The sequence below is a fragment of the Bubalus kerabau genome, chromosome 14 (assembly GCF_029407905.1).
Source record: "Bubalus kerabau isolate K-KA32 ecotype Philippines breed swamp buffalo chromosome 14, PCC_UOA_SB_1v2, whole genome shotgun sequence".
Classification (NCBI taxonomy): Eukaryota; Metazoa; Chordata; class Mammalia; order Artiodactyla; family Bovidae; genus Bubalus; species Bubalus kerabau.
The window spans coordinates 10,449,174-10,458,647 of NC_073637.1; the positions used below are offsets into that span (position 1 = coordinate 10,449,174).

General features: G+C 50.1%; 1 protein-coding gene across 1 annotated transcript in view; it reads right to left on the bottom strand.

Moving 5' to 3' along the window:
- Positions 1 to 9,474, bottom strand: part of TG (thyroglobulin) — a 235,784-nt gene that overhangs the window by 63,241 nt on the left and 163,069 nt on the right. The gene's annotated exons all lie outside the window — the stretch shown is intronic.

Here is a 9,474-nt window from a genome sequence, read left to right on the forward strand (position 1 = left end):
CCCCAGTCAGGGAACTATGATCCCACATGCTGCAACTAAGACCCTGTGCAGCCAAATAAGTAAATAAATATTCAAAAAAAGAGTGCTTAATAGGTTCTGAAATATACAATGGTAATAACAGGGGAAAAAAATCTATGGAATAAGCTGAAAGCTATTTAGACTCTTGTGTCTTAAAAAAGATCTAGAATCTGGGAAGTAAGACCAGGAAAACCCTTTTTTTAATCAGCTCCACCTGGGCCTACATTCTGGATAGGTCGCCAGTGAACTCACTGTGTGCCTCTGGGCAAGTTGCTTTGCCTATCTGAGTGTTTGCTTTTTCCTCTCATTATAATAAAAAAAGACCAGCTTCCTTATGTGTTTGTAAAAAGTTTAAATTATATACAATATGTAGTGGATGCTAAATACTAAATGGCAGCTACTATCACTCCCAACCCAGACAATTAAAGCACCCAAGTTGTTTGTGTATCCATCGGCAGTAAACAGTAGTGGGCAGTGTTCAATATGACGGGTCAAATGGCACAGCCGATGACCTGGTGATTCCTTTCTCGATTTTTCTGAATACTTATTTCTATCTGGTGGTCCTCCATCTCACTTAAGTGAAACAGCTATAGGTAGGTTTGTATTGCACTGAAATCATCTTCCTAATACAGAAAGAAAAAAATTCCCCCACTCTTAGTTTCAAGAGCTGGCAATGTATTTCCAAGGGGAGTGGGTCTTCCTTAAAGACTTAGAAATTATTCATCTCAGTAAACCCCAGTCAGCTTCCTGCATTAATAGATGCTGCTGGGTTTTAATTTTTCATCTGACATTCAGCAAGAATTTATTCCCCCAGCTCTGAGAAGCTGGAGTTTAAAATTCTCATTAAAATTTTCCAGCATGTCAAGCTAGAGCCTTTGGTTCTTGTCAGCAACTTGAGGGCCCTGTTAGTACATTTATCCATCCGTTTGTCCACCCACTCATCCATCCATCCATCCTTCCCTAATGAGCAACGCATTGAGGCTGTACCCTCTGACTGATTTCCTCCCCTCCCACCTCCCCAAGAGTTCCAAAGGAAATAGGTACACTGGTCCCGACCACTTCCTCCCATCTGAGAACCACCACGGGGGGAGGCAGTTCATTTCGTTACGGTAACTGGAGCTATAGACAGAAACCATGGGGCCTCCAAGCGGCTCACTTTTGTTGCCATACAGCCTTGCAAAGTCACGCTTCCCTCCTTGGCACCTTCCAGGCCACTGGGACCATGGCTGGGGGACTCGGGGTGGGGGTGGGGGCAGGTGGGGAGACTTCAGGAGCTTCAGACCAAAGTGGGAATTGTCCCCACAATGGTCCTTGGGGGAAAGGCCCACCCTGAGAGAATAGGGCTGCCCCTGAGGGCACAGCCCTGCCTGCCTGCACTGTGCTGGGTACTCTGTAGGTGACATTTTTAGCCACTCGACTGAATGCAGTGAGCCCTTACTATGTGCCTGGCACCTGCAAGGTAATGATTTCTCATTGAGCAATAGATTAACGAAAAGATCGCGTGCTCAGGGAGTTTATAAACTGGGGCTGTTGAAGACACAAATCCATAATGAGGAATTGTGGTGTGAGCCATGAAGGGGCCAGAACCCTGGACAGAAGGCAGAGGGAAACCTGTTGTCAGTGAAGTCTTTACCTTTAATTCTCACTTTAGCCCTTGGAGGCAGGCACGCTCCTTCTCAAAGTACAAATGTGCCATCTCCCCCTACTCTTCTGGACTCCCACAGCCTCCAAGTCACGTGGACAATCAGCTTAAAGATTACATCCTCTGAACAGAACTTGGAAGAGCCTGGTAGGTCAGGAACCACTTCCTGATATGCTACTTTAGCAATATACCAACTGGTCTATCTACTGAACAGCTATGATGCAACTGACCTCCTAGCGTACAAGAGCAGCGCCACGATCTTGTCATGAAAAGGGGTTGATTTAGCTTCATGCAACCCTCTGTCCAGTTCCTTATGACTCAGAGCAGATGACTTAAGAGCTGGGCTCCGGAGCCAGACACCTGGGTTCAAGCCCTGCCTCCTCTCTTACCAGCTCGCTGATAAACCCAGATAAGTTATGCAAACAGTCTGGCTTTGGTTTCCTCAGTCCGACAAGAGGCCTAATGGCCGTGGTGTGTCTCTCCCGGGCACAGGGGCTCCTCAGTTTTCATCTCTTCCTTTTCTTTCCCTTTGGAACATCTAGTGTGTTTCAGGTCTGAGTCAACACAGACCTCTGTCTTCACGGCACTTACAGTCAGTCACTCATCAAACCACCACACAAGAGAGTGTTAGAATCCCCTTTGCGGGCAAGGCAGGTGACCCTCAGCATGTAAGGATGAAACCCTGAGCTGAGAAAGTGTAGCTTCGGGGGTCCCCACCCCAGGCATCTGCAAGTGATTCACGTGCGGCTCAGCACATGCAAAGGCCGTTAAGAGACAAAAGAACAATTTCCGTCTCCCTTGATAAGCTCATGAGCCTCGCTGGTGGTTCACGTATCTGTACAAAGAGCAAACCCAAGTCTTGCTGGGAAACGTTATGCAATACAGGAACCCCTAACTTCACCACGCCCGGGCCCAGGCGTCCAAACGCCCTCTTGCCTATCCATCTGCGTCACCATCGACCTCCACCTTCTGAAGAGACCTGCATTTCCCAGGCATCTACGTTTGAAATGAAAAGCCCATTTCGTCTTCACTGCTTTCCCATTCTGTGCAATTGCGTATCTCTGTGATCTAACATCAAAATAATTGGCCTTTCTGACTGTTTGCTCATTGCCAAGGTCTGTGATTGTCAGCTTGTAGGTTATGTGGGTATCGAGGCCTGACTTCATTTGTAACGTGGTTTTTGTCAGGAAGTGTTGTTCGGTGTTCAACAGACTCACAGACTGGAAGGTACCATATCCAACCAGCCCTGTGTATTGCGGGGCAGGGGGGAGGAGGGGAGTGGTCACTCTGAGTATGAAAAGCTGATTTAAGAGAAAAAAAAAGAAATGGGGAAATTTAAAATTTTTTTATTAGTGAGATGTTAAAGCCATGCCAGGAATAACTGTGTTGTTCACCTCTCCATGCTGGACACCGCTTTTTAAAGATCCCGCTAGGCCTGGGGTCAAGGTGCTCACTTGTAGCACATTTACTGTTGGCAGAGAAATGAGCAACAGAGCACTCACTCCCCGCCTCAACACACACACACACCCAGCAATGTACTAATCTTGTAACACATACTCTCTAATCCTTACTTGTGAAAATTCAGCAAGGAAGCTATGGCTAAGCTCAGTTTTAAAACAGAAATCAACAAAAAGCAGTGGAAAGAAGTTTAGCGACATTCTAAGAGATGAAACTGAAATACGCCCCAGCACCAAGAGGTCCCAAATCTGGATTCTCCCTCTGACATCCTAAAATGACTGTAAAATGTTTTCTAGGATGTGTGTATCCTGGTCTCAGGGTAAAGCTGAGACTCCCTGTTATCCTGAGGGTACACGAGATCCTCTTCTGGACACCCAAGGGTGAAAGGAACATAGGCTTGTGGACACGTGGGTCAATGATGATAAATGGTCAGTGACTCTTTGTGGTGGGAAGAGTGCTGGATGGTTGGGGAGGGTGGGCGGGTCATAGCACTTATCCAAAATTACTGAGAGGCCTTGAGAATAGGGCTTGCCCTCTCTGAGCCTTTTCTTTGTAATTGAGGACACTGAACTGCTCACCTCCAGTTGGTGCTTTATGATATTCTAGGGTCAGAGAGTCTTCTCTGGAGAGGTAAAGGGGCAGGGAGTGCTGAGCCCCCAACCCCCAATAAGCCTGCTTTTATCTATTTCACATGTTGAGCTTTCTGGGGAAACTTTGTCAGAACAGGTTTCAACCAGCCGGCTGGACTGCAGGCTCCTTCTCTGCACAGGGGCAGGAGAACAAGACGGGCCTGGGGTCAGGAAGGACGGGCCTGTGGCTGCACCTGCCTGGCGAGGAGAGCTGGGAACCATGTGGGTCACAGGGCTGGTACACCTGCCGAGCGAGGTCAGGATGTGGTGGGGTGCCCCCGGAAATCCTGAGAGATTTTTGGCAGGGGAGCCAACCGATGCTAAGGTCCTGGCCCAGTTCTTAGGGCCCCTGCTGCGGGTGGCAGACCGCAGGCAGCCCCGAGCAAGTCCCAGGGCTGTTGGGTGGGTACCGGGTACCACTCAGGGTGTGGGGTAGGGGGTAATTGAGACGAAAGGACCATGAGCCATTGTCTGGCCCAACCCCTTCCCCACCATACTTGAGAACCTGAGGCCCAAAGGAGGGGAAGGACTACCCAAGCTTGCCCAGTAACCTAGCTGGCCACCCAGTACCCCTAGGGATCCAGCAGGTAAATCTGTAGTGATCCCATCTTACCATCTTATCTCTGCTTCAGATATGACCTTAATTTAATCCTCAAAACAACCCCTCAGGGCACGGATTAGAATCTCAAATTTCTGCATTTGGAAAGGGAGGCTCAGAGGAGCGCAGCAAACTTGCTAAAGGACACACAGCCAGGAGGTCAGGGAGCTGGATCTGAACTTCTGCTTGCCTGCCTTGGAAACCCTTTAGTCAAGGCACCCTCCTTCTTCCCTAGTTCTACTTCTGATTATAAAAGCAGTTCAGGCACGTGGGAGAAAAACTGGGAGATTTTAGAGAGGTGTAAAGAAGTAGTCAAGAAATTCACCTATAAAATCAATCCTCAGAGAGCCCTTGAAAACACCTTGGCAATAATTTCCTTTAACAGTTTTTCACATATATGCGGATGCATGTTAAAGTTTTGGGCTTCCCCGTAGGCTCAGACAGTAAAGAATCCACCTGCAATGCAGGAGATCCAAGTTTGACCCCTGGGTCTGGAAGATCCATGGAGAAGGGAATGGCTACCCACTTCAGTATTTCTGCCTGGAGAATTCCACAGACAGGGGAACCTGGCAGGCTATAGTCCAAGGGGTCAAAAAGAGCTGGATACAGCTGGGCGGCTAAGCACGCATGTTGAAGTTTCATAACATTGACATAGTATGAGTATGGCTAGTTTTTGTTTGTTTGCTTTGTTTTGGGCTTTTTTCTCCCCATAGCATTAATATTTCTTCAAAACAATGCTTGGAAAGGCTGGAAAACTTTCCATACAATTCACTCCTGCCCTCCTGACCACACCAGGCCACCTGATAGTGGCCGTGACAGCTGAACCTGAGCAGCCCTTAACTGGCACTTCTCTCCTGCCCTTCCTCCTCCCCCAGTTAAAACCCCAGCCCTGGGCTTCCGATCACTGCAACTGGACATCCAAGAGAGCCCTGGGGACCTCTGTGTCCCCTGGACTAAAGGTCCACCCCAACTTTTATGGCCCTCAAAGCTTCCTTTGGCGAGCTTTTAAAATCACTTTCGGTTGTGTTCTTGGACTAGACCCGAGGGCAGGCAAGCAGGACAGCATTCCGTGGTGGTTTTGAGAATGGGTTTGGGAGTCAGGCAGAGCTGGTGTAAAGCCTGGCTTGCCTTCTTACTACTCATATAACCTTGGACACGTTGCTTAGTTCCTGTCACCTAAAAGCAGGGCTCTTGTAAGAAGCTGGTGGGGGAGTGTGATGTCTGTAAAATGCTGGTGTCCGGCAGAGGAAGGGCTGACCACCCGGGGCGGTGCTGGTGATTCTGTGGTGACCGCTGCTGTTGGGGTTTGGAGGTGATGGGTGACGAGGGCCCCCATTGGTGCCACCATGCCTTCACACCTTAGAAGCAGGTCACGTGGACAGACTTGCCACTGCCACACTCTGTGGGAGAAGCATCTGATTCCAAAGGGAGGGCTGCACCCCCAAGTGAGTTCTCACCTCCCAACTGTCGCCACGCTTACCCGCCTGTTCTGGACCTGCCTTCTCTGGGTTGGGGCTCCTCGAGCTGCCGCCCCCTTCTCACACTATGAAGGGGTTCAGGTTACTTCCTTTCCCAGAGCGAGGCTTGGCCTTTAGGAGCACAGAGTGGATGAGATGCACAGAGCAGTCCTGGGATGCTGCCCCATGAGTGGCAGGCACTATGTCCACCCGGTAACACAGAGCCCAAGATGGAAACTTCCCTGATCTGGTCAGACAGAAACCAGCCTGAGAAGGCAGGGCCCACACGCCTTGACTCCTCCATACCAGGGGTCCGCTCAAAGGGCGGCCAGCCATTTGTTGACCAGAGTCCTTTGGGGACCCAGCTTCCTCCTGGTGGAGTCGGCAGCATGGCCCTGGGGAAAGGGCAAGGGCTCTGCAGCCAGGGCCAGTAGGCGGGCCCCGGCATCCCTGCTCCACGGGGCTCTGGCCCTGGGCGTGTGGGCAGGGGAGCCAACCAGCTGACCTCCACACTGAGAAGGTAAATGCAGAAACTCTGCCTTCCGGGATGCCGGGAAGATGAAAGGTGGTGGCATCTGCTTATCGCCCACACGAATCACCCTGCCCATGTCCTGAGAAGTGTAAAGACCAGGCTTGTATTTTATTCCGTGTAACGGGACTTCATAAGAAAGCGATGATGGGTCTATTACTAATCATTTTCAAAAGGTCACTGAAATTGCTGGAATTGAAAGAGGTTCAGTGGCTCTCTCTTTGGAGATCATCTTTTCCATTCATTTCATTTTTAAGAAGAGTAAACTGAGGCCCAAGTCTTCGCAGAACAAAAAGCAACACTGGCCCAAAGATGGGGGAAGAAGAAGAAGCGAAGGTCGGTTTCCATCCTCTGACACCACAAAGAAAAGGGATGAAGAAACCAAGACTGTTCGGAGTCAGTGTTAATTAACTCATTTCTCTCTGGCCCTCTCCTTGTTGTTTCCAGAAGCAATTATGCCTTTCAAAGCCTCGCTCCCACCTCCAGCCACTGCATAAAACTGTCACAGATTAAATCAGATCGCTCAGCCATTTCATTAGGGAAACCCCAGCTCTCAGTCTCTGGGGGCACTTTCGCTCTTCTCAAATCAAAGCCTCCTTCAGATGAGTTCACTCCTCCCTGGAGATGATAGGAAATCAGCCAGCAGACCTCCAAGGAGCAGGTGGACTGATGGGCTTTTCTGACTAGCACTGGCAGGATAAGGAGCTTACAGTCCAGCCCAGCCCCTGCTCCCGGAGTGCGCCCACCCGCCAGACAGAAACAGAGAGAAGACCAAGAACCCGGGCTCCTAGCATCCACCCCATCTCATCTCAAGACTTTGGGTATGTTTCTTTCCTTGGATGGACCTCAGTTTTTTCATCTGTAAATGCAAGTTTCAAATCTTTTGTTTTCCTGCATTGTAGTTCCTGGGCTTCCCTGGTGTCTCAGATGGTAAAGAATCTGCCTGCAATGCAGGAGAGCTAGGTTCAATCCCTGGGTCGAGAAGATCCCCTAGAGAAGGGGATGGCTACCCACTCCAATATTCTTAGAGCTTCTCTGGTGGCTCAGACGGTAAAGAATCTGCCTGCAATGCAAGAGGGCTGGGTTCAATCCCTAGGTCAGGAAGATCCCCTGGAGAAGGGGATGGCTACCCACTCCAGTATTCTTACTTGGAGAATTCCATGAACTGGGCAGCCTGGCGGGCTACAGTTCTTGGGGTCACAAAGAGTTTGGACACGACTGAGCGACTAACACTTTCACTTTCATTGTAGTTCCTGAATCCCTTCAAAGAGCACACACATCCTTGAGAAGAATGATAAAGTTGTTGGAAGGAGACAAAGTTAGAATTCCCTCTGATAGATAACAAAGTCTATCTGCATGACTTTCCTGGAGTTGCTGATGTAGAGATGAGAGTATGACGTGATAGCTGGAGGTCATCACTTGGAAGTGGCTGGGGGAGAAGATGGACCAGGAGTGAGGCTAAGACATGCTGCAGGGAAGGGGCCCAGGGGTCTGCAGGGGTGAAAGCTCACCTGCCTACTGGGTGCTCGGGGGAGGGGTGAAAGGCCCAAGCCCTGGGATCTAGCTGATCCTGCAGACCAAGCATCAGGCTGCAGGGAGAGAGGGGCATTGTTCCCAGAGTCAGTGGCAGCGCTGTGGGCACCCTTGGGAGTGCGAGGGGGAAAGGTGGGCACACACTTGAGTGATATCTCCATGGGGAGGCCTGCAGGGCCACTCCCCATGTATCCTGAGAGCTCCACTAGAAGCCCTGGTGACCACAGATGGAGCGGCTGAGGGGCTGGGGTGACCGTGGGCTCCAGGAAGTCACTGGGAGCAGGACAGAGGCAGTAGGGCCTCTCAGGACATCTGTGCATCCCATGCGGGGCACCAGCTCCCCAGAGCCAGTCTGCTTACTTCCCCCTTCCCTGGACAAACCTCAGGTGGGGCCCCAGAGGCGGCAGCCTTCCTGTCCACTGGGTGGGACCCCAAGGCCCCCCGTCCTCTGGGCGCTGGCTCAAGGCCCCACACAGGAGACACCAAACTTCAGAGTGAGGCTGCGGGTCCTTCCACTAGCGTGATTTCCCCAGCACTTTCTTTGAGCACATTTCCAGGAGTGCCTACACCACACCCGAGACAAAGAAAATTCATCCCTGCTCCCCCCAGAGCCAGGGTGATGCTGGCCTGCAGGAAGGGCCTGCCAGGGACAGAGCGCCCCCTTGGCTGTATTTGGGGAGGGGGGAGGTGAGATGGAGGAGGAAAAAGGGCCTTGATCTTGCATCAGAGTGGCCTCGCCCTTAAACTACCCTCATTGTTTCCAGTCACAAAGGCCAACAGGATCAGAATGCGGGCCTTCTCATTGGAGCACGTAGCCCATCCAGCCACACACTCTGCGGTGCATTATAAGTTTAGAGTCTGGGCAAGTCTTGTGATTATCTTGGGAAGAACTCGATGATACTACAATCTCTCAGTCTGAGTTATAAGTGATAAACTTCATGTAACTAGTTAAAATAGATTAACTTTCAAAGGACACACTTTCTGGTTTTCCTTGTTTTGCAATATACCACGTAGATCCCCCCTTCCTTGCCTTCCCCTGACCTGTTAGGAAGTGGTGCACACCCCCCTCAGTCTCTGAAAGGCCTTGCTCTGGGAGCATTGATCTGCCCAGTATCTGAACCTGAAATGCATAGAGGAAGGATGCAAGGGTTGGATTGGCCGACTCTGGGGCCCTTTCAAACTCCTAACACCTTTATCTTAAACTGGAGACGAAGAATCAGGTAGAATGCAAGTTTCCAGGTGGGCTGGACACTGGCTGGGGGATTCTGTCTCATCAGTTTTCTTTGTCCCCAGGGACAGGAATAGCTCTGTCTATAGGTGTGGACTTCCTCTGCTTCAAGCAGCCTGAGAGGACACTTCTATGATGGAATCATTTAAGCCCCTTTCTAAAATACTTGTATGAAGACCCAGAATTAGAGCTTCCCTCACCATGGGCTTTCAGAAAATATACTGTAAATGGCAATAACTGGCAATTTTACGCCTATTAATTTTCTGCCAGGTTGTGTTCTAAGTGTTTCACAGGTTTTATCTATTAATGTTGCAGCCACAACCCAGTGTTGTTTTATTATTATTCGCTAAAACAGGCAGGGAAAGGTCAAGAACTTCCCCAA